The 23,823-nt window shown below is 48.0% G+C and overlaps 2 long non-coding RNA genes across 2 annotated transcripts; both read left to right on the plus strand.

The window, feature by feature from the left end:
• The first annotated feature begins 266 nt into the window (after positions 1–266).
• Positions 267–13,465, plus strand: LOC115277657. Its single transcript, XR_003902461.1, has 3 exons — positions 267–295; positions 12,761–12,827; positions 13,425–13,465. It is a non-coding gene; the product is annotated as an uncharacterized LOC115277657 (long non-coding RNA).
• Positions 13,466–19,706: 6,241 nt separating this feature from the next.
• LOC115278421 lies at positions 19,707–22,021 on the plus strand. Its single transcript, XR_003902879.1, has 2 exons — positions 19,707–20,081; positions 21,754–22,021. It is a non-coding gene; the product is annotated as an uncharacterized LOC115278421 (long non-coding RNA).
• The last annotated feature ends 1,802 nt before the right edge of the window (positions 22,022–23,823 follow it).

A 23,823-nucleotide genomic window follows, 5' to 3' on the forward strand; every position in this document is an offset into this window, starting at 1 on the left:
GTCCTCAAATCCCACCTCCAGGTGTGTGATCAGAAGAAATGAAAATACACGCGCACAGAGGTTCCTAGCATGTTGTTCAAAATAGCCTCAAAGTCAAAACTGAGATGTCTATCAACTGACAGATGTATGAGCAAAATGTGGTTTTATCTGTACAATGAAATGTGGTGCATCCATACAATGGAATGTTTCCCAATGATAGAAAGTTCCAGTGTAGTGAGCAACGGTACAATCCAGATCAACTGTGAAGACACGTTGCTACGGGAGAAAGAACACACAGAAAAAGGCCACATATCGTGTAAGTCCATTTATGTGAAATGTCCCAAACAGGCAAATCAGAAAGACAGAAGTGGATTATTGGTTGCCCAGGGGAGTAGGGGGCGGAAATGGGGAGTGATAGACAACAGATAATGTGGTTTCTTTCAGGGTTTTGAAAATGTTCTGGAATTAGATGCGGGTAATGGGCACCCAACTCTGAATATACTATCACTGCATTGTCCCCTCAAAACGGGTGGATTTTACGGTATCTGAACAACCCCTTAATAAAACTGTAAGTGCAAGGAGTTAAGGACAAACGGGAGACTTTCTGATGCACATTGGCACCGTTATCAATGAACACTGATACCATTCAGTGTCAGCGGAGGTTTCTCACCTCTCTGCTCTAGCACAACTATTAGAGGAGAATGTTTCTGTAGTCTCTAAAATTCAGGATTCAAAATTAAATAGTGTCAGTGGGTCAATCTGTCAGCCAACAGGTAATAACGATTGAGCCCCCATCAAGTATGTGGAATTCAGATGAGAAATTCACAAGACAGCCGTAATAGGGTCTGATTATGATTAATCTGTGCAGTTAACATAGTATGGAAGGCAGGTAGACAAGAATCACTCAGCCCTCAGCCCCTTCACTGTTGGTAATAACGTAGCTTCATGGAAATCTGAAGCAAACCCTTTCTGGGGAACACTGGACACACTCCTGTCAGGAAGGAGAAAATCAAGGTTCAACACGCGCATGCCACGTGGAGAAAGCCGTGTCCTAGAGCCTACATTGAGTGGAGATGATAAAAATACTCTGCTGAGCTATTTGCATCTAATTAAATTAACTTTCATTCATGTTATTTCAGTAAATGAGCACCTAATAAACATCTGCTCTCTGCAAGCCCTAGGCTGAGTATTATGAGAAATAATAATTCTCATATTTAGGGTGAGCCTTGGAGGCGCTTATAATCTGGCTCCAGAGACTCCCCAATGTGGGTGAAACACCCAGCAAGGAGATGCTCAGCTGGACCCAAACTCTGTTGATGGTCCTGATCGGCTGTGCCAATGGGATTTAGTGACCAAACCTGTGTGAGCACTAATGTTCTCATTATTTACAAAGTCGAGGTAATGGCATCTGTCCTGCTTAACACCGTAGAATCGGTTTCATGGTCAAATGAGATAATGCATCAAGATTAATTTTATAGGAGAAACAAAATATGCAGTCAGAGGCATTTTCTCTGGATTCTAGTGATAAAATGGCTTTCAAGAGGGTGACAAGAGAAGTCATCTGTAACATGAAGAGTGCTAAGATTTTTCTAGCTGAAGAAATAATCTATTCACAAAGGAGGTGTCTGAGGCTGTTTGGGCTATTATAACAAAATGCTATAAAGTGAGGAGTCTATAAACAACAGCCCCACAGTGCTGCAGGCTGCGAAGCCCAAGCCCAAGGTGATGAGGATGGCTGTTGGCATGGCTTTGCACCATGTCTTGTCCTGGACCCCACGCCTGGAGGGCGGTGGCTGCTCAAGCACTTCTTTAATTTTTTAAAGTTTATTTATTTATTTTGAGAGAGAGCATGAGTGGAGGAGGGGCAGAGAGAGAAGGAGAGAGAATCCCAGGCAGGTTCCGCCCTGTCAACACAGAGCCAAACATGGGGCTCCAACTCACAGACTGAGATCATGACCTGAGCAAAATCAAGAGTCTGACACACTTAACTGACGGAGCCACCCAGGCCCCTCTCAAGCACTTCTTTTAATGGAAAAAGCAGAAATTCAAGAAGGCAAACCCAACCACAGAAACACGTTTTCATCCTTGTACTATCTGTATCTGCCGAGTAAGCCGATGGTCAAACTGAGCCCCGTGTCTGAGCCTAAAATACATTCTGCCACCAATGAGCCAAGACGAGCATGTGGACCCACCACAGCCAGAGAAGTAAATATTTACGGGCAATTATTCTCTCCACCCCAACTGCCTTGGCTGGGGGAAGGTTCATCTGGAGAGTGGTCAGCGTCCTGTCAGGAAGATAGCTTAGAAGTAGATACTGAAAAACACTTAGTGCCTGAATAAATCATGAAAATAAGATTTTTTGGAAATTGCGAGTCAATGAAGATTTTCAAATAAGAATTGGCATTGGCGGAAGGATAATCGAGAACCCTTTAGAGCAGGTTTTCAGTGTCTGCGAGACACCAGTTCATTAATCTTCCCAGACTGTCACAGCTTTTCTTGCTGCATAACCCAGACCACAGTTGATTATTTGCACCTTTCCTGTGGCACCTTCAATTTATTTATACCCATTTATTCATTGGATCCACTCCAGAAAACTCCAACACACCGTGAACATAATTGTCACTGATTTCCACAAAAGGTAATGTATTAGTTTCCTACTGCTGCTATAACAAAGCAGTTTGTTTGCTGCTACAAACTTAGTGATGCAGAACAACATATGTTTACCATCCTGCAGTTCTGCACGCCAGCAATACAGCACAGGCCAGAAGATTCTCTGCCCAGGGTCTCGCAAGGCCAGAGTCAGAGCGCTACCCAGACCGCACACAAATCCAGAGTCTCTGGGGGGAGAAGGTGCTTTGGGCTCATTCAGGTTGTGGCTGATAAATGCTTCCCTATGGGGAGGCTCTGCTCAGCAGGGTCCACCTCTAGCTTCCGGCTCCTGGCCCTTCCTGTTTGTGGGATCATTCACGTTGAAGCCAGCACCGAGCCTGCTGCATGCGTCACATCTTTCTGGCTTATCCTTCTGTGATACCTTTCTGCCTTTCTTTCCTGTCTCCACTGCAGGGCTTGCACAGCTGCATTGACTCCATTCATGCTCCTATTTTAAGGTCAATTGATAATCACCTCAACTATATCTGTAAAATCCCTTTCACCTTATACGGCGACCTACTCGAAAGTGTAATAATTCAACACACTGAGAGATTAGACAGCCTCTTCTTGACGGCCTCAATCTTTCCCTCCAGCAATGGGACAGCTCCCTGCTGGAGAATATCCTGAACCAGACATCATCTGAACCACCTCTGGGCTGGACCGTCCACATTGGTGAGTTTTCAATTTTATCCTTAGCCTTTCAGTCCCTTATTTGGTTAGCTAACTCATTTCTCTCAGGATTAATTCAAATTTCAACACTCTCTGGGAGTCCCTTACACATTCTCTCCACTCCTCATTTTCAGAAAACAATTTGTCCTTTACTTAGTTGAAGGAAGTGAAGCCATGATGCAATCATCCAAACTTCCACCTGTCTCTCCAGCAAGTGCACCCGCGTCTGCAGCGCTCACCGCCTTCCCTCCAGACTCAGAAGTAAATGCACTCCTTTGCCACAGGCCATGCCCTTCATCTCGTTGCTTCCAAACCCAGATCCTGAGAAGGACATTTCTAAACCCTCATGTGTATGGTCTATATTCCCTTCCCTTCTGATTTCAATCTCCATGTTGAAATCTGTCCATCTGCCTCCAACGAAAGCCCGCCTGCACTGTGCAGGACTCTACCTAACCATCCCTCTCCTCCTTTTCCAACCTAAGTTCTCCGAGGCTGAGCTCTCCCTCACCATCTAGATGGATCGTTTATTTCTCAGGGTCCCACCACCCCACTTTCAACTCCACCACTGACTGAAGTTATTTCCACTATGTTGGTCTATTACCCTCTAATGGTTGATTCTAGAATATACTATTTTGCATTATTTTACCTCACCATCTGTTGCTTGACAATATTGGCTATGTTTCATTATAACTCAACTTTTTTGATCTTTGGGGGAGGGATTATCTGGATCTGTTTAGAGCAGGTGTTCAGTGTCCGGGGTCTGCTGTGGGGGCCCGTGTACTCTTGCCACTGCTTCTCCTGACATTTGACTTCCTCCGACTGGGTGATTTCTTGGGGTAAGCTCTTCCATCCACTCACCTTATCGGGGTCTGTCTTCCTTAGTTTGTTGATTGCTCACAAACTCGGCCCAGATGCCCCTCCATGAGTCAAATTCCTCTATTTAGTGGCTTGTCCCTGTCATGCTGATGCTTACAACTACTTCAAACTCAGTGAATTCACTCTGAAGCTATATTTCCCCTTTGATTCGTTCTTTATCCCTCCACCTGTCTCGCTCTCCTCAACTCTTCTCAGTTGGCCTTGATGATCTACCCTTCCCCTCAAACTTGAAAACTAACAATTATAACCAAGTTTTAAATCCTTTGTAGCTAATTAGTAGCTAAGTCCTCCAGGTTTTATTTTCTGAAATTTTAAACAGACTGACTTGTTTTCTCTCCTCCAAGGGCACCACCACGGTTTAATCCATTATCAACTTAACTAATTTCTAAAATAGTCCCCGAATAGCCGGAAGAATCCACCTAGATGAGAATCTGTCATCTCACTTCTCAGCCACCCTTCAAGGCCGACTGCCTCTTACAAGGTAAAGCACACACCCATGGTCAAGATCAGACATGAATAAGTTCACCCATGGTCAGGATCAGACATGAAGTAGTCTACCTACGGTCACGATGAGACCTGGGTCAGTCCATACTGTCCTCTCCATGATCATATCTTTTGCCTTCTTCTCTTCACTTTCACTTTATATTATGGCAACCATAGCCAACTTATGGTTTCCTGACACCACACTTTTCTTTACTTCTTTTTCTATAATTCAGATTACATGGGAAGAAGCTACCTTTCTGTCTCTCTCACTTTCCCCAGCATCTCCCTTTCTCAGATGAGCTGCTCACAGCTTTCCTTTGGACATGGGGTAATGTTCACTTCCTCTGCAGACTCAAGCTGGAAGAGTGGCCCTTCCTTGGACTCTCAGTGAATATTTTGTACCCTTGGATTTGCCATGTTTAATATCCTAGTCTACTCACTGCTCTAATAGATCATGACTTCTTTGAAAATAGCACTTATATCATTCATGAAGTCATTAGTAAGCTAAGTGACAGGAATTAAGATGCAGATGAAAGAACAAACACTTGAAGCAATAGCGAGTGCCATGCTGGCATTAGCATGCCGCTGTATGGGAGAAAACTCCACATGTGCCGCGGGGCATGAGCTCCCACACCCTGAGCTCTGGGCTGGCGTGAGTGGTGGGCGGGTCATGCACCCTGACGCCCAACACACCCCTGCGCTTGGAAGTGTTCCTTAAGAGCCAGCTTATTTCCTGCCGCTGATCACAAACTACTCAAGGCTGTTTCCTTGGAGCAAGAAATACCTAGCTCTTCCTGAAATGGGAGCCCCAAGTCACAAGTGTTGACATTTTCTTCACGTAGTTTTGGGGATCATATCGTGGTCACTTGAGAAAGGGGAATACACACCTGAGCTGACCCAAATTTAAATTGGAAGCCAGCAAACAAACAAAAACCCTAACTCAAAAATAAAGATTTAATGCTACAGCTCACTATGAAATAATTGTATAAAAATATATTGTGAAATGGTACTGGAACTTATGAAAGAATAAAATAATAAACTTGTCCACATACATCTGGATTTAGAAACTGAGTCTACAAAACTTATGAAGTGCCTTGTGTCAACTTTAACCTCAGTACTAAAACCAGAATCTATCCAGAGCTACAATACACAGGCACGGATATACTGAGGTACAGGTATTGGAGCTGTAGAAATGGGCCACAGACATAGATCTACAGACTCCTGGACAACATGTATATGAATGGTCTTGGGTTCCATCCTGGATTAAATCTGAATAACAGAGTGTTTTCATAAAATTCCAGATGGTGAAAATGCTAGGAAATCACACAACACAAGGAAGAGAAAAAAATGGGTCAAAACAATGATCTGACAAAGTTACCAACAATAAGAACTTCACATGGAAATGAATTTTGGTGAAGTGTGAAACAAATTTAGCGAGGGTCTTGCATCCTATATTGTTATTTGACCGACAAGTTACAGTCTCTGCCAGGGTCACCAGTGTATTTAGTCCAATATTGTAGGACCTGGTGAAGAGTTCAGGTCATCACATTTTTTATCACACCTCTGCATGGGAAAAAGAAAATGCTCATTTTCTCCACTAAAGGAGCCCATTGTCAGTAGATCTGGCCTCTGCGCGAAGCTTGCAGAATGACAGTGGGGCCCTGGGACGCGGACCCAGGACCGCAGGGGACAGGGCCTTCACTGCTGTGCAGAGAGAGCGACATCAGTGTACTTACCGGCGAAATAAGCCCAACAACTCTACCCACAAGGGAAATAAATGTGCATGTGCCATTTTAACTCTGGCGAGAATTTGGAATAATCAGTGATATTCTCACTTTTTGTTTAAGAAGACCCAGGCCCCTAAATCTTACTCCCAGTTCCAGCAGAGAAATCAAAATGGATAGTGCGGGGCTGTGTTTCCCGATACAGGTCACATGGCGGCCATCAACACAGTGGGGGTAGTCAGATGGGACCTCAAAAGTTCACTTGGAGGGAATGCCCCGTGTCTGGGACGCCAATCACAGGAAGAACAAGCAAACTTGGCCCCATTGTTCTACAAAGTCGCATGTGGGATGGGAACAAATATGGCAGAAGCATTGGAACTTGGACCTCAATCCCGATACACAAATGACTGGTGCCTGGGTGCAAAGCCAAAGACTTCTAAGGGTCGGGGGGCCTGAGAGCCAATCAGAGATCAACTGTAGTCCAAAAGATTGTAACGGACTCAACCACACATGTGCACCCCGCTGAGAGAGAAGCCATATCGGTGTCATCTCTATCCTGTAAGAGTAATTGTCTGTCCATTTGTCCTTTCATAGATTAGCATCACTTTTGTAGCCAAAATTAATAAAGAATCTTATTAACTAATGTGACATATATATTTCCATCTATATCTATCTTTCAAAATAAAAAATAAATTTATGAAGATTTCCTTTATATAGAAATTTAATGCATAGCCTAGTTCTAGAAACAGGCACCCAATAAGCATAGTTTTTGAGTGAATGATTGCAAATATAAGGGAATGGCTACTTCTTAAGAAAACACACTCAAAAATTCCCACATTCAAATAGATACCCAGATTCAAATAAATATGGAGAATTCACAGGAGGATTGCATATTCAATTCCACAAATGGTAACCACAGGCTTGTTATGTGTAAGGCTGCACACCAATTACTGTCTGAGAACCTATGAAGAATTAGTAGACAAGACAAAACTCACACACACGGTGTTTATTTTGGAAGGCGGAGTGGGAGAATGGTAGTTTCGGGCAGTGCAGGTGTACAACATTCCCACTGTTGCAGGAAGTCCGGTGTGGGGGTCGCTGATTTAGAGGTTTATCTTGGCCGAGAACGAGCACACACGCACATGTTTATAAGGTCAGTTTCCCCAAGGAAAGTCAAGAGCTAGATGCTGAACATTTATGCAACAAAAAAATAGAGGTTACCTAAACCTTTTCAGTGGCACTGGATGATATCCACATTTTTAAATATATACTGGAAGCCTTTAGTTTTTATTATTTTTTAAGTTTGTGTATTTATTTTGAGAGAGACAAAGAAAGCACAAGCAGGGGAGGGGCAGAGAGAGAGGGAGAATCTGGAGCAGGCTCCACGCTGTCAGCACAGAGCCCAGTGTGGGGCTTGAACTCGAGACCTCGACATCATGACCTGAGCCAAAATCAAGAGTCAGACGTGAGCCCCCCAGGCGCCCCATACTCTGTAAGCCTTTAAAAACTGCAACCATGTAGAACTCAGTCTTACACCCTCCCACGCAGCAATTCAGGGTGCCAAGAGTTGACCCCGTGTGCTCTTTGAGGGAGAGAAACTGTGGCCATACTCAGGAAGCTACCGGCAGATGTCAGATGGACATAAGGGCCCTGGACATGAACAGCGGAGAGAAGACCATAAATAGTGTTAAGTGCAGTGTTTCAGTCTCGCCTCTACTCTGCTCAGAAGCTCGTTTGCTTGTGGTTGGCCAAGGAGCAACGTGCTGCAAATGGCACCTGTTGCGACATCGCTGTTTCTCCCTGCAGGCCTGAGCACCGGCTGTGCCTACCTCGCCATCTGCCCCACGGCCTCCGTTCTTGGACTCCAGCAGCCAGTTCCCTGACTCTGGGCAGCCACCCCCAGGATCTGCAGGGTCTTTTCCGTCTACTCTGTGCCCAGTTATGTCCAACTGACTCTTCCCGCCCCTGCTCAAACATGGCGCTGTCGTAAAAGACTTCACTGCCTTTACGCCGACTCTCCTCTCTCGGCGGGGGGACCCATCACCACCCGCACTCCTGTAACGGTGGCCCGGCTTGCCTGTTCTAGATCTTTGTCCTACAGGGACTGCAAGCCTCAGAGGGCATGGCCCCTGTCCACGGATCTGCCCTCCATGCCCAGCGTGCTGCATGGCACTCAAAAGGTGCTCACTGGATGTTCATTATCTAAAGATAGCAGTAATATTATGGAGACATGGAGACAAAAAGTGACAAGTGGCTTTCTATTTACTGCTAGTGTTGGTTATTCATGTTTTGTGTCTCTGCTCCAAATCCATTTTCCCTGGCTCTCTGTGTAAGGGGGGGAGGGCTTAGATAGATAGTGCTCCTTTGTCAGTTGGTAGAGTGTCTGGTTTTGTCTGTAGAGAATGCTGGAAAGACACTGCAGGCACAAGAGTTTCCCTTCCTGGTTCCGGCGTGCTCTGCCTGCGGGCCCCTGTGCTCTGTCCTGGGGCCCCTGTGCTCTGGGCAACATGTGTGCGTGGTCAGCCGCCCCCCTCAGCCCTCCAGTTCCCGACACCTGCCAGGTGACCTTGTAGTGAGAAGGTCTCCGCTGAACGAGTCTGCCCAGTACGTGGGGCAGCAGATTTCCATCAGCGTCAAAGGGCGAGTTTCTGGCAAGTCCTGCCACCAGGGGCCCCAGCGGCCCCAGGTTCCCCGAGAGTCATGCTGCACCTTCATCCGATGTCCTGGGTGCTGCTGTCTCTGCACTGGGGCAGTGGCTCCTCCCCACATCTGCGGTTCGGGTGCTCTCTTCCTGTTTTCTAGCTTCCTCCTGGTCCCTTCCACCTCCTGTTCCAGGTAACTGTGCTTCATGTTAAACTTTCCCACAAACCGCGGTCCGGGCTCTGTCTCCTGGCTGGGTTCAGACTGACGCACCCTTCCAGGGGGAGACGCGGCTGCGTTGGTCCGTACTTGCTTCTAAGGCGAGGTAACAGGGTGTGCGCCAGGGCTCAGAGAATCACAGCGCATGTGAATGCTGCCTATGATGCCTTGGATTCACATTCACACTGTGATGGGGTGTGTTTCTGTCGAGATGTTTCCTTTGGTGACCCCAGGTGTGGGAAACGAGCGTGCAGCCACCTGCTGAGAAGGTGCCTTAAAAGCAACAAGGTTCTCCCTTGCACGTGGATACACCAAGCATGCAAGATGTGCAGAGACGCCAGGCAGTGCCCGTGAGGGGCAGGCCTCGTCCCGGGGATCGGGACCGGGAGGCCCGGCGTATGCCCATCCCAGAAGTAAACCACTTACTTCTAGACATATGTTGAACTCTTTATTTATAAGTGCAAAAATGCATACATTTATTTTCATTTTTGAGTTGTATTTATCAGAACACTGCTCCTTTCTAAGCTCCTTAATGCACTTTGGTGAACGTGGGATGTGCCTTCTGTGGATTCAGGTTCTACATGGCGGGCAATGAAGGGCAATTTTGCAGAAAGAGGCAGAAGCCATAGGTGTAGGTCTGTTTACCCAGGCAGTGGAGGCTGGCTACCGGGGACTAGTTTTGCTTCCTTCTTCCAAGAGACCAACCCGTTGGGTGACCCCACTGTAGGATGTAGACTGACAAGAGACAATGTCAAGCCCAACCCGGCCACACATATCAACACACGCCTTCATCAAACCCAATGTTTTGAAGTGATTCGTGGAATATTTGCAATGACAAACTCCGGTCTACATAGGAAACCTGGTTGAGCCCTGAAGTTGCTAGACGGGGGCTTTGATGATTTCGTGCCTACATCGTATCAGCAGAAAAGCAGGCTGTGTACAGTGGGCCCTTTGGGACCGGGTGACTGAAGGCACCGGTGTGTGAGGGGCGGGGGCCAGAGAGATGTTACCAGCTCACCGTCGATGCCACAATGTTCGGGCTCTCTAAGGCAGGCACCGAGGTCCCAACCACATTGCCAATGGGCGTCCAGAGCCCCTCCCCCTGAGCTTAAACGTCAAGAGTTCAGCCATAATAATTTCACCTCATGACACTGTTTGAGTCAATGGAATAAGAAATAAGCGAAATTCTGGGAGAGCTGTCTAGTCGAGGCTAACAATGAGCGGATGGCGTATTATTTTCCCCACAACTCTTGGCTTGGAACATAGACACACAGCGTCCACACTGGATTTCCTTGCCCATCATAAAAAGCAGTGGCATTCCATCAATGTGTAATTGTATTAGTTATTCTACAGGGGCTCCGGGAAATCTGATGCAGAGGACTGCTCCTATCGATCAACGTTCCAAAGTCCTCCTGGCCATTGTTTACTGAACTGGTCAATTATCATTGAATTTTTCATTTTGAGTTGAAATGGAAAATTAACAGAAATCAAGAAATTTTGTAGAACATGTTACTAATGAATTACAGAGGACTGAGTTTCCAGTGTCGCGAACCTATGGTGTGTTCAGGGCTTATTTTTAGATGGATATGTTTTTTGATGAGTGAGTATTACTCTTACCATATCAGCTCATGAAAATCATCTCTCTTTGCCCCTTTTGTCAAATGGAATAGAATCAAGACAGTAGTAACTCACCTGTCACCTTAAACTTCACATTGCCTCCCCCAACATCGGAATAGTCATTACCAGTAAAGGGTAACATTTGAAGTGTTATCCTGTGATTTCATAAGCCAGATTAAAAAATACCTATTGACAAAAAATATATGTAACCATTTCAACTTTTTTATATGACCTTTTTTTAAGCAAAATGCATTCATTGGTTTCAAGATAGAAAATCCATAAAATGGGTTATTTTTCAGATAGGTAACACCAGGAAATAAATCCCTCCGTATTGTACACTCTAATGATGAGTCCATAGCAAACTTTAAAATATGCATAGCTCACAAATGCCAAGCTCTTGGGGCGCCTAGGTGGCGCAGTCAGTTAAGCGCCTGACTTTGGCTCAGGTCATGATCTCTCAGTTTGTGGGGTTGAGCTCCACGTCAGGCTCCGTGCTGACAGCTAGCTCAGAGCCTGGAGCCTGTTTTCAGATTCTGTGTGTGTGTGTGTGTGTGTGTGTATGTGTGTGTGTGTGTCTGACCCTCACTCTCTCTCGCTGACCCTCATTTGGGGGACAGAGTTACCCCCAGGAGGACAAACTCAAATGCCGGGGGTTTTCAGTGGTTGTGAGGTTAGCCTTTGAGATCCAACACTTGAAAACTGGGTCGGGGGCCTGTCTTCAGCAAGAGTGATGGGTGGGAGCGGCAGGGGCTCGCGACAGGACCCTCCAGGAGACTCAGGCGCCAAGTGCCGTGGGTGCCTCTGCTCTGCCCCTTGTTGTTTGCAGAACGCAGGGGGTCAAGGGCACGGGTCGTAGGTAAAACCCCAGGAAAGAGTATTTGATTTCTTTAGTAAATTCACCAAAATGAAAGGAAGATGCCTGTGTCTCTTAATCTTAGAACTCTTTTTATTCCATCATTAGTTACTCTTTATCCACCCTTATTTTTTTATTATTGCCTACAGTGGCTAAAAAGAGTCAACAAAAAGAACCTTCTTAATCGCTTTAAAGGGTTCCAATAGAGTTGTAATTTGCCTTATAAACCACGTCACTGTGCCCGAGATTTACAGCAACATGTGATCTTTAAATATACTGTATATCACTCTCCTGATGGTCATGCAATTAGGATCTGGACACTGGGAACAACATACGACCAAAAAATAGTTCTCAAAAGGGGATTTGGTGTGTCAGGGAAGATAACAGGAACTTAGAATTCAGGTCAACATGATTTTAATGCTAACTAAGATTAAGCCCCCAATGTCCTGACTCCACATAGGATCTTTACTCTGGTCTGCGATGCAGCAGGTAGGAAGGGAAGAAATGAAAAAGAAAACATAGAGGCAGACTTTAGCAAGGGACAGAAAATGAACATTGCAGATTTAAAAAAATATATTGGTTTAAAGTATTTCATAACTGAGTTTAACTGTACAGTGTTAAATACCCACGAAACAGAAGATCCCAATGACGCCACTTGTGAACCTCTACCCTGTATTCTTGTGATCTGAGACATTGCATCCCTTGACCGAAAATTTAGGATTTTATGCAGATACTACATCATATGTGCAGAACAAATAAAATTACATTTGTTCATTTTATTACAAACTCTTGCTGTTTTTTTCCTCCTGAGTTTACCGAGGTATGTGTTCTTGAAAAATTAATCCAAATTATTTAATAAAGAAATTCAATCACCCTTATTGCCAAAATGCCGGTAATATGAAGGACTCTTACCTACATCAGAGTTATTTTTATGTTTACTACAAATGTAATTTAAGTATGTTTTGTGGAATTAGGTGGAAATAATCATTTGTTTCTGTATATTTTTGGCTCCATGATTTCAGGGACCATTTATCATTTATTTTATCTTCAGTTTCCAACTCAAGGACAAGAAAGTGGTGGACACTTCACTCAGACTTGTGGAGTACAAGAATGCGTCGGTGAGTCATCATATCTCTTCTCCAAATATTTCAAATTTGTTTACTATTTATTTATTTTTGAGATGGACAGAGAGACAGAGTGTGAGCAAGGGAGAGGCAGAGAGAGAAGGAGACACAGCATCCGAAGCAGCTCCAGGCTCTGAGCCGTCAGCACAGAGCCCAACATGGGGCTCGAACCCACAAACCGTGAGATCGTGACCTGAGCTGAAGTCAGATGCTCAACCGACTGAGCCCCCAGGCGCCCCTCCCCTCTCACAAATATTTCAAATCATGTTGCCATATTCTTCTTCTTTCACATAATTGTAATATTATTACAACTTATTATATAACATATTTTACATTATATACAGTGCGTTATATATAGTGTACATACAAATGTACACATATGCATAGGATTGGTAAGGCCACATGTATGCAAACTATGTCTGTAATATTTTCTTTGTAAGTGTGTATATGTATATTATGATGAGCTTTTATTTATCTATGGATATGTGAATATAACACGTAGACACATCTGTGTATATCACGTATAATTCTCATGTAAACATGCCCAACTTTTATCCGTATTGCACTCATTTCCTTCCTCGCCACACTCAGGCTGGAAAATACGCGTCTGCAGATCGCCCAGGCACGCGGGCTGTGGTGCAGCCAGGAACCGCGGGAGTGTGTTCAGCGATAGCTCATCGCCAGAACTGCCGCTGTCCAGATGGCTCGGGAAGGATGTGATTCCCAGGGCGGCGGAGAAATTCGAACCATCGGGATGAATCAGAGACCCCCCAGCCCAGGAGGGGGGGCCCGAGCCCGAAGGACAAGGCAGAGTCCATGTGAAGAAGTTTAGAAAACGTCAAAGCCTTCTGTGGTCTCTCTAAGACGCCGGATCCGATCCCTCGGCGTTAGACCGTGAGCGCGGCGATCAGCCCGGCTGCAGGGACCGGCTGGGCAGGGCCGGGGCGGTGGGGTGCCCTGGACTGAGCGTGGGCTCCTCCAGGGTCACCTCCCTGTCACCGCACGCCATGCTCCGGGTTAAAGCCACAGTAAACAAAACGGGACTTGCTCCCGCTTGGCTCGGATTCTCCAGGTTCCCGCACACCCTCTGGGAAGGGCTTGCGTTCCCCACAGCCTCCGTCCCTGAGGACGCCCTTTCTGTTACCACCACGGCCGCTTTGTTTACTTGGACCCCTGTAAGTGGATCAAGGACTTAGAATTTGAAAAAGAATCTTTTTTTATGACAGAAGCTGACTCCAATGCTTCCATTTTTTCTTCAAATTTTTATACTTTATAACATTTGAATGCTCAAAACATTGAAATATTCCACAGAAACACAAATTATTGTTAGGCTTCCAAGGAGCCAAACCTTATATTGCATTTTGACTGCAATTATATCAACGGCTAAAATCATGGCATACAACTTGCATCTTTGCAGGAAACAGTGACTCCGTGAGCAAACGCCGCTGTGGGTGGGGTCCTTGAGACAGTGAATGTGCCCGGTTTGCTGGGGACCTGTGGGTGGGGGTCGGACCCGCATCACTACCTTTCCTGCTGCCCTGAACTGTCTTTGTTTGGAGCATTCTGCTGTGGAAATTCTCCTCTTTCTCCATTCTCTTTTTACAGAGAAGCTGGGAGAAGTGATAAATAACAGGACCGAGCGGCGGGGGGGAAGGTGGGCGGCTGTGGCCGGAGCCCCTCGGCCGCTCCAGGGCGTCCCCGGGGTGCAGGCTGGAGGGCCCCCCCTCACACACCCGGTCACGCACAGGCTGGGGTCAACCCCGTCACCCCACCCATCAGGTCACTGTCCTCAAGAACACTTTCCACTAGGACTTAATTATTGCTAATGGGCAATTGTAACTGACGCGGTCTCTGAAAATATTGTTTTTGATGATAAACGTGTGCAGTTGAAATATCCTCTAAGATTGTACTTGTGTAAAGAAAAGGTATCACACAGTGAAGAAAAACTGATGGATATATTCCCTTTTCAACGAATTTCCTTAGCTGTAGAGCTTATTTAGCCAAAATACAGGTTTGGTCCTACGACATCACACTCACTTGGAGGAAAGGCATCTTGAGATTTTTATGAAATATTTTTCCGTTCTTCCCCAGAGGACTGATTCCCAGATAATACGTATTATTCCCGTCAAGCAGTGAAAATCAGGCTGAGGATTTCCAAAATGCAAATTCAATATTCTTGCAGCTCTGAGCTGGTGGATGTCACCTTCCTCACGAGAGTAACCAGGAGCTGAAGATGGAAAGGCTGCTGGATCTTTATTCCATTGAGAAACCTCAGAGGTATTTGAAATATAAGAAATAACCTATGAAGGAAAAGATCGGGCCAAGGAAGATTGTGATTTTTTGGCTAATAGTGTAACTCACATGCCGCGTGTTGATTTTAGCAATTACAGATAAGACTCACATTAAACCGCACTCCGACCATTAGGTTTGTGCTATAAAAATGCCGTGGATTCAGCTGTGTGTGGCTCGCCTGGAATCGTCCTGTGTGTGCCCGTGACGCTCCCAGAGCCCTGCCGCCCGCCGTGCTGTGTCAGGTGTGAGGCGCCGGCTCCCGCCACACGTTGGTGCAATGCTGCCACCATATGGCAGGATTGCTCCACACAGTCCACAGAGCATGTGTTTTCAGAAAGACGAATTTCCTATAGAAAAGGGATATTTAAAATCCAAAGACACTGGCGCACACCAGGTGGTGTGTGCACACGCTCCAGCTTCGGCCGAGAAAACGGTCACGCTAATGGAGACACATTCCTGGTGCGTGTTAGCTGACGGGAAGGGTTAAGGTATTTACTGTGTGTGCACGTATGATGATCACCTCCTCGTGAGAGACAACACCAGACGCTAAGAGGAAGGACACGCCAGTCCGGGCAGGGACGCTGATCGGGGGAAATTCGGTGCCCGAGCTCGCTCTGGGCAGCTTCAGGCAGAAACTCGGGGCAGGGCTGTGAGCCGCGGCAACAGCAGCAACGGCGGCCCGAAGTGGGGCAGAAATAAATTCCTGTTTGTGACGCAGAACATCGGGTTCGAGATGCTCGGTGTCTCCCGCTGCCGAGGTCGTGAAGCAGCGCTCTGGGCTTGGGGACAGCCAGGCCCGGGCGTGTGGCTCATTCGGTGGTGCTGACACCGTCTTCATCAAGGAGGGCGCGCCGCCCGGGCCCGTGCCTGCAGCGGGGCGCGAGGCTCCCCGTTCTGTTTGTCCTCAGGGACCCAAAGGCAGGAAAGTGCTATTTATTTAACAAAGACAGACAGTAACTTATGTTACTGTAAGAAAAGATAACCCGAACATCCTTTAAAGAAAATAGCAGTTAGACAAATTTTAATACCGTGACGTTTACCGCGGCACAGAGCGGCCAACAAGTTTCTGTCATTGGGAAACTTACTCCTTAATTCTTCAGTCTAGACACTATGCATTTTATTCATTTAGTGACAAAGCTCAAAAATATATCAATTGTTGGTAAATTAGGTTTGCGAGCCTTTCAGGAAATAAAATGAACATAAATGGTATTGGGACAGAAAACGTCGGGTGACTTTCCGTGGCCGTGTAGACGTGTGTAGAAACACACACGTGTGCGTGTGAAACACGCCTTCCTACATGTGGCCTCGCTTCTTCAGCATAAATAGCTTCAAACTCCCAGTTGAAAACACAGCATGTGAGACGCTAAAATCGGTCGCAGTATGTTACGCCCCATTTTGTCTTCTATTTACATGAGCTTCAACACCATCCTTAAAATCTACAAAACGGAAATGTTTGCTATGTATTCTCACAACTGTATGTGTGCTGTTTAGGCTGAGCCAAGAACTACTGGATTGTCTGGGGGACAGTATGCCTGTAAGTGTATTCTCCGATACGAGCTGCTGGTCTTATTTCTGAAGGACCACACGGGTTACTAAGGCAGCACAGTCTTCCTCAAAGGTCGAGGGTCAATCGTGATGAGCAACAGAGTATTTTTGTCCAAAAAAAAAAAAAGACTATAAATCAAATTATTCCTAGCCTGTGATTTGTTCTGTCCTTCCTTTTAAATTTCCCTTTTCATGTGAATTTGAGCCAGCCCTTAATGCTATTTTAATTTAGTTTTTTGTACGTAATACATGCCCCCATCAGGCGAATGCACTTGTCGTGACTGAAGTCAATAGAAGGTAATGACCTTTTATCTTTATTGCTGAGCTCCAGCTCATGGGAGGCAGGGCCGGCTTGCGTCGCTCCAGACTGGGCGCGGACTCTAATTGCGTCTTCATCAATCTTTAACGACAGCGCTGTTATCACTGTTGAATGTGGTCTTCCGTTTGCCTTCGCCTCTTTGGAGCAATTTTTAGCTGCTGCCCTGGTGCTGGGGGGCTCGGAGGTTAAGGAGGTGCTGATGCCTGAGCTTCCGACCATGAGACAGGCGGGCCGCCGCGTGGGCCTCTGTGGCCACGTCCTCGGACGGCACCGGCCCCGGGCTCCGCCTCACGGGGCGCCGGGCCCGAGCCTTGTGGTGATCCCGACAGCAGCCTGCGGTGTGGCCACTCACAGGATGGTGGCCGAGCAGATGACAGGGCTGAAAGTCACCACAGAGGTAACAACAGTAAATCTCAGACCCAGAAAGAGCATTTGGCTGGTTCTGGTCTTTCTAAATCTCGTTTAGTAAAACGCACGGACCGCACAAAGTCGTGTGGTGATCCGTGCGCAGCTGCTCACTCCATCAGACCCGCGAGTTTCTAAGTGTGTAGGTCTGTGTTTGCGTACCTACGGCTGTGGTAGCCGGCATTTTGCTTTAAGTAATATTTCTTTGATTTTTTAAAGCCAGGACTCAAAGAAACCCTCATCGAATGTGTTACAAGTGCATCGGGATCAGAACTATTTCTGCAAATATTTCTACAATTATTTCCGGCGTGGCTCACGATGTGCCCCGGCCGGCGTGCTCGGAGGCCTATTTTCTTTGTATTTACCAAGTGGAACACTTTTTTATCTTTATCAGTTTGAATGTCACCACTTCTGCCATTTGGCTGCAATAAATATTTCCGAGAGGCCTGCCAGTGCGTGCACTACGGTGAATAATTCATGCAGCAGCGAGGTTTTAATTGATGGCGAGTAGGGAACTTTCTAAATCGCAAAACTTCAGCAGGCCTCGGCTTCCAACAAATGTCAGTGTCTATTTTTAGGCTCCAGCCTCTATTCAACAGAAAGCCAAGTGCATCAGCCTGCAGCTGCTGGTGGTGCAGACGCCAGAAAAGGGATTTTTGTTCCACCTACCGGGTCGTAGGAGGGCCATTTTGTGGCACCGTTTCCAGCTCGTTGTTTACATGCTCTGTTAGGTATTCTTACAACAGGGAGGACGAGGTGACGTCGTCCAGGATGACGTCCTGGTGCTGCCGGGGTCCTGTCACCGGACGGGTGAGGACGGAGAGGCGAGGGCCAGGGAGTCGCCAGGGAAGCCACGTTTTGTGGATGCGGTTCACTCGCCTGAACGAGGAGCCTGGAATTTCGCAACAAAGCGCAGATGATCGCGGAGGATTTCCGCACAGTGTGCTGTGCGCTGGGGACCTGGCGGCCGGCGGGGCTCGTGTGCGTGAGGCCCGCGGCGTCCCGGGGACCTTCCTCCGGCAGTGACGGATCTGGCCTTATTGTACAGTGTGCGTGCATTCGAGTCTAAAATCCCTCTAGTGGAAATCAGCAATAAATCTGTAGACGCATAGATTACCCTGATAAAATCATTAGTCATGTGAAAATTATTAGGAAAATTACGGAACTCCAGCCTTAATGTATGAGGAAGTGACTTCACATATTTTCAACTCCTGTTTTCAAATTTTAAATTAAAATATGTATTTTTTAAAGCCCCAGAATGAGCTTCTTGATGAGAAGAAGGAGTTTACCTCTTTCCATGGAAAACACGTTCAGAGAATGCTGTGAGCAGGAATCAGGGACCCCTTCACCATGATTAGTTTTATGCAAATGTTCATGGATTTGGAAAGTCACAGTGACAGTCCCTGAGCGGGAGGCCACCTGCAAGGATTCCCGCGGCCCCGGGCTCCTTCCTCGCCCCTCTGCAGGCGCTCTGCGGTCTAGAGCTATTTCTCACCTTTTCTTTCCTGCTCTTCAGGGCGATGATTATGTGAACAATCCGAGGAGGCAAACGTGAACATGTCTGTCTTCAGACTACAAGCGTGGGCAGGGGCAAAGCAGAAGAAGACAGGATCACACATCGGAGCCCATTTCAACCTGTAATAGGACCCTACAAATGAGTCGGTGTTGGCATCAATTCCGCCGACCAGCCGCACTGCCCCTTCCTCTCCTGCAAGGTCCCCGTTGACCCAGGGCCTGCCCTGTTGCCCCTCCCGCTGGAGAAGACCCTCTTGGAGGGGCCGAACCAGGGCGGCTCCGTGCTGGTCCCGGACCGCGGAGCTGGCTGCGGATGCGGGCATGCGCGGGGAGCACCGGCCCCTGGAGCGCGGCGTGACCCGCAGCCCGCCGATGCGCCTGCGCCGTCGTGTCCGGCCTGCGCGAGGACTTCCCTGCCGGGACCCCGCCCTCTCGCACACCCACACCCAGCACCTGACAACCGTCAGCGCCTCCCCAGTGTGCGTGCCCCCGCCTGGGCGGGCGAGCCCTTCCTCGGCTGCAGGTAACTTCGTGGCCCGTGAAACCCGGTCCTGGCCAGTCTGCCGGCGGGTTCAGAGTTGGATTAATCAGTCCACCCACACCCTCAAACTCAAGGCGTCCCGTCTCTGAGCGCAGCCCCTTAATTGACTCTTCCTACGAATCTACTCTGTTTTCTCTGTGATCTCAAATTACCAGATCCAGCTGACTTCAGTCAGCCTATTAGCCTCTTTACAGTTACGTTTGACTTTCTGGGCTAAAGGGTATATAAGTGCTTTATAAACCCCGAAGCACTCACTGAAAGTAACAGACTCCTCCCCAGTCAGGTGTTGTAATCAACGACTTAAAATATCCCAGATGAGGCCCTAGACTCCTGGGCCCACTTGACTTCTGTCCTGTTGACTAAATCAATGCCCTAGCAATCGGCCAGCATTTAGTATGGCAGCTCTCGGTCCCCATGTGGACGGCGCCTCACTGGGACCCTGCTGACAAAGGCACGGGGCACGGGGGTCCTGACTCCACCAGGACCGGGGCTCCTGCGGCAGGAGGCAGGGCGAGTCCACCACGGAGCCTCTCTCTGCTCGGCACACAGTAGGTCTGTGCTGCACTCCGGCACGTTCTCCCCCTCTCGCCCGCTCCGCTGAGGACTTCTGGCTGCGCTACCCAGAGGACAGGTAACCACGCTGTGCACTGCAATCACTCTCCCTCTGCGGGAAAGTCACTAGGCACCGGCAGGGCGTTTAGTCCCTTTATCGGCCTTGGTAGAAGAATGTCTGTCTGTCTGTCAAAGGGTAATCTGTCCATCGGCCCTTTCTCCTCTGCACACTCTTGCTCCTTCAGTATCTGCATGACGCTGAGTAACTGATTCTCCAGTTCTGTCCCCTTTAGCTTTACATTTGCCTTCAAAGTCCCGGCCTCCAGACTCGGGGAGGGCACAGAGCACCCGTCCTCTACCCCTGCTGATCCTCGCCGCCATGGCTACTCTTGCTCTGTCCCTGGGCCGGCAGTTGTCTCGGACCCCGGGCCAGCCCCAGTGACCCGCCCACCACCAGCCAAGGGCACCTAACTCCACCAGCCTGCTCTCCATCACTCTCCTAAAACTCCCTCCCAGAGGTCGCCAGGTCACAGAGGGAGCAAATTAACGGTCCTTCTCAGTTCCTACACCTCTCGGCTTCTTTCCAGCCCTGCTAGCTCGGGCCATGTGCCCTCCTGTGGGCACCGCCACATGGACACCCTCTCGGGGCTGGGGCCCGCGGCCCACTCCCCTGCTCCCCCCACCCCTGTCCAGTTCTCCAGCCGTTGGCGGTGCCCCAAGTCCCCTTGTCTTCCTGGGAGAGAAGCCTCCCATCCCGGAGGTTTAAGCTACCACCTCAGTGCACGGGAGCGCCGAGTCAGGGTTCCCACCCTGGGGGCCCCGAGACCCCGGGAAGCCTACACTGAGGTCAGGTCCCTGCCGCTGAGGCTCACACCCTCCCAGGGTCAAATTTGGACCCTTCATCCTATCCTGAACACCAGTGCTTCTTCCCAATGACTTAATTTCAGGAGGAGTTTCAAGGTCTCCTCAGCCACACAGGTGCCTGCCCCGCCGCCCTCGCCCGGTCCGGCACCCACTGGGTCGTTCACCCCCAGCGTTCCCAGGCACCATGTCCTCTCCACAGGGGCTGTGATCGGCCGCGCCCGGTCTCCCACGGATCCCTGGGTCTGCTCTCTAGTTCCTTCTGAGGATCTCAGGGCCTAACCCCCCTTATGTCATGGTACGACCGTGGAATAACCTGGGTGTGTTATGCCGAGATCAAGGATTCCCCCAAAGGCCACCAGGAGTCCGAGTCACGAATGTAAAAGCAAAGGGCGTTTATTTGGGCTTAAGCTCGGTCTCTCAGACCTCACCAACGCACTGGATCTGTGCTGAGAGCCCCGACCATCAGTTGAGCAGGGATTTTATTACGGTCGGGGCGAGGGGTGGGGTGAAGGGTGGAGTGAGGGGTGGGATTACAAGGTGATTGGGTGGCACATTGGCAGAGGTGGGTGCGGCGCAGGGTGATTGGTTAATTTAAAAGTAGGTGGGCTCACTAAACAGCGGGAATACTGGCGCGGGCTGGGGGTGGTATCTGCTCGGGCAACAGGTGCATTGTTTTCTTCCCTTTGCTGCCGAGTCTCACCAGGGGAAACAGACTTAGGCCTTCTAGTTTCTGAGGCTTATTTGAAGCCTGTCATGGAGTCAGTTTGGTCCTTCAGTTGAAAAAAACCCTGTAAAACTAAGTTCCTACAGGAAAATTTTATGTGTCTCAGCTCAGTGCTCAAGGTCCTGGGCCAGCATGCCACCCTTGTTTCTCACTGTTTCCGCAGGAAGCCATTCACTTGCCCCCAGAACGGCCCTAACGTGGGACTATCTCCTTCCTTTGCTCAAACAAGTCCCATCAGTATGCACGTGGGTAAAGACGCAGTATATGTGAACTGTGGCATCTTACCACAACAGAACGAAATCTTGCAATTGTGACATGGATGGACCTGGAAGGTATTATGCATCATGAAATAACTCTAACAGCGAAAGATAAATACCATAGGATTTCATTTACATGTGGAGGCTAGAAAATAAAACAAACAAACAAAGAAACAATGGGTCTTAAACACAGAGAGTAATGGGGTGGTCACCAAAGGGAGGGAGTAGAGGGGAAGGCAAAATAGGGAGATGTCACTTCCAGTGATAAAATACATACACTATTGGGGGCGGAGCACAGTCTAGGGAATATAGACAGTAATACCGTAATCGCATTGTGCGGTCACAGACGGCGACCCCACTTCTGCAGTGAGCACTGGGTAGTTGCTGAGCCACTGCCTTGGGCGCCCAGCGCTAACGTCACACCGTCGTGTCCACTACACATCAACAAAAATGTCCTCAAGTGAATATAGTACAGGTGCCCTTATCAGGGAAACATGTGCTACTGTCTTAAAATGAAATGCAAAGCACATTCACCACAGGAGAGAAGACGTCTTCTACCTGCGTGGACGCTCCTCTAGGACTAGCCTTGTGCATGAAGCTCTGAACACGTCAGCCAGTGGCAGTCTCTCCTGATAATCTGCTAGAGGGACTACCGAAACCACCCCCTTGCCATCCACTTGTGTAGTGTTGTCTCCACGGCTATTTAATTATTCTATTTTTTCTTAAAGGGTGTAGGATTACTCAAGCAGGGCAAATCGTGGTTTGAACTCTGGCTTCATTATTTATTACTGGTGTGAAGTTGAGTAAATTACCTGACCCCATACAGTTCCCCTTCCAAACCCACAAGGAGGGAGTTCCTAGCTCGCGGTGTTAGGAGGAGACGGAGGGAAGGTACCCGCAAGGACTCAGCGTGCAGTAGAGCTTCTGGGCCGCATCCCCTGCCCCCGTCTCGGGCCTCAGAGCCTGCGTTCCCGCACGTCTGTTGGCATCCAGACCACCTGGACCCAGCACTGCGCCGGCATGTTGAGCACATGCTCACTGGAAGCGATTCTGAGCAGACTCCAAAGGAATTAGATTTCAGGAGGTGCATCAGTCTGGGTGATTTTGCCCAAATGATGAACTTAAGAAGTATTTGGGGAAAAAAATACACATACTCACTCATAGGCATACTCACACATTCACACTCACTCACACCCAACTTAAGGGTATACAATGAATAAAACAGTACTGTTATCTACTATAACATTATCCACATTTCTTTCATTCAAATGAATGTTCAGAACACCATCAGATTTGTAGGTAGATGCTGATACTGATAATAAAAACAAAAATATAAACATGTTAGACAAATACAAAAATAAGCAAAGGTAAAATCTCTAATCAAACACAGGGGATTTCATCTCAGGATAAAGTTTGAATAATGATTTTTGTTAAAAATCAGATCTAATTTTGTGATGGTGTAAGTTGAATTGATTTTCATAAGGACGTTTTATAGGCGTATTCCTCCCCATTGACCGTGCTCCAGAAAGAGCTATTAATTATTTGCACAGATGTGATATTTTCATTTTAACCTGATTTGGGCATTCTTCTTACCCCTTCATTATCATCGAAGCCTGAAAGACCGCTGAGGTCACTAGTAACCACATCGAAGTACATCTTCAAAAGCAGTTGGCTCTTTTTTATTTTTTTAGTATTAATCTTTGAGAGGAGAGAGAACACAAGCAGGGGAGGGACAGAGAGAGAGGGAGACACAGAATCGGAAGCAGGCTCCAGGCTCCCAGCTGTCAGCACAGAGCCCGACACGGGGCTCAACCCACAAATCGCGATACTGTGACCTGAGCGGAAGTCAGATGCTCAAGGTACTGAGCCCCGCAGGCGCCCCCAGAGTAGTTAGCTCTTAAAGCGCACGCTTACCAGTGAGGATCTCACTTGAGCAAAACCACCTAGGCCACCTGTCAGCCGGACGACCGCCCGGG

The sequence above is a fragment of the Suricata suricatta genome, chromosome 14 (genome assembly GCF_006229205.1).
Source record: "Suricata suricatta isolate VVHF042 chromosome 14, meerkat_22Aug2017_6uvM2_HiC, whole genome shotgun sequence".
Taxonomy (NCBI): domain Eukaryota; kingdom Metazoa; phylum Chordata; class Mammalia; order Carnivora; family Herpestidae; genus Suricata; species Suricata suricatta.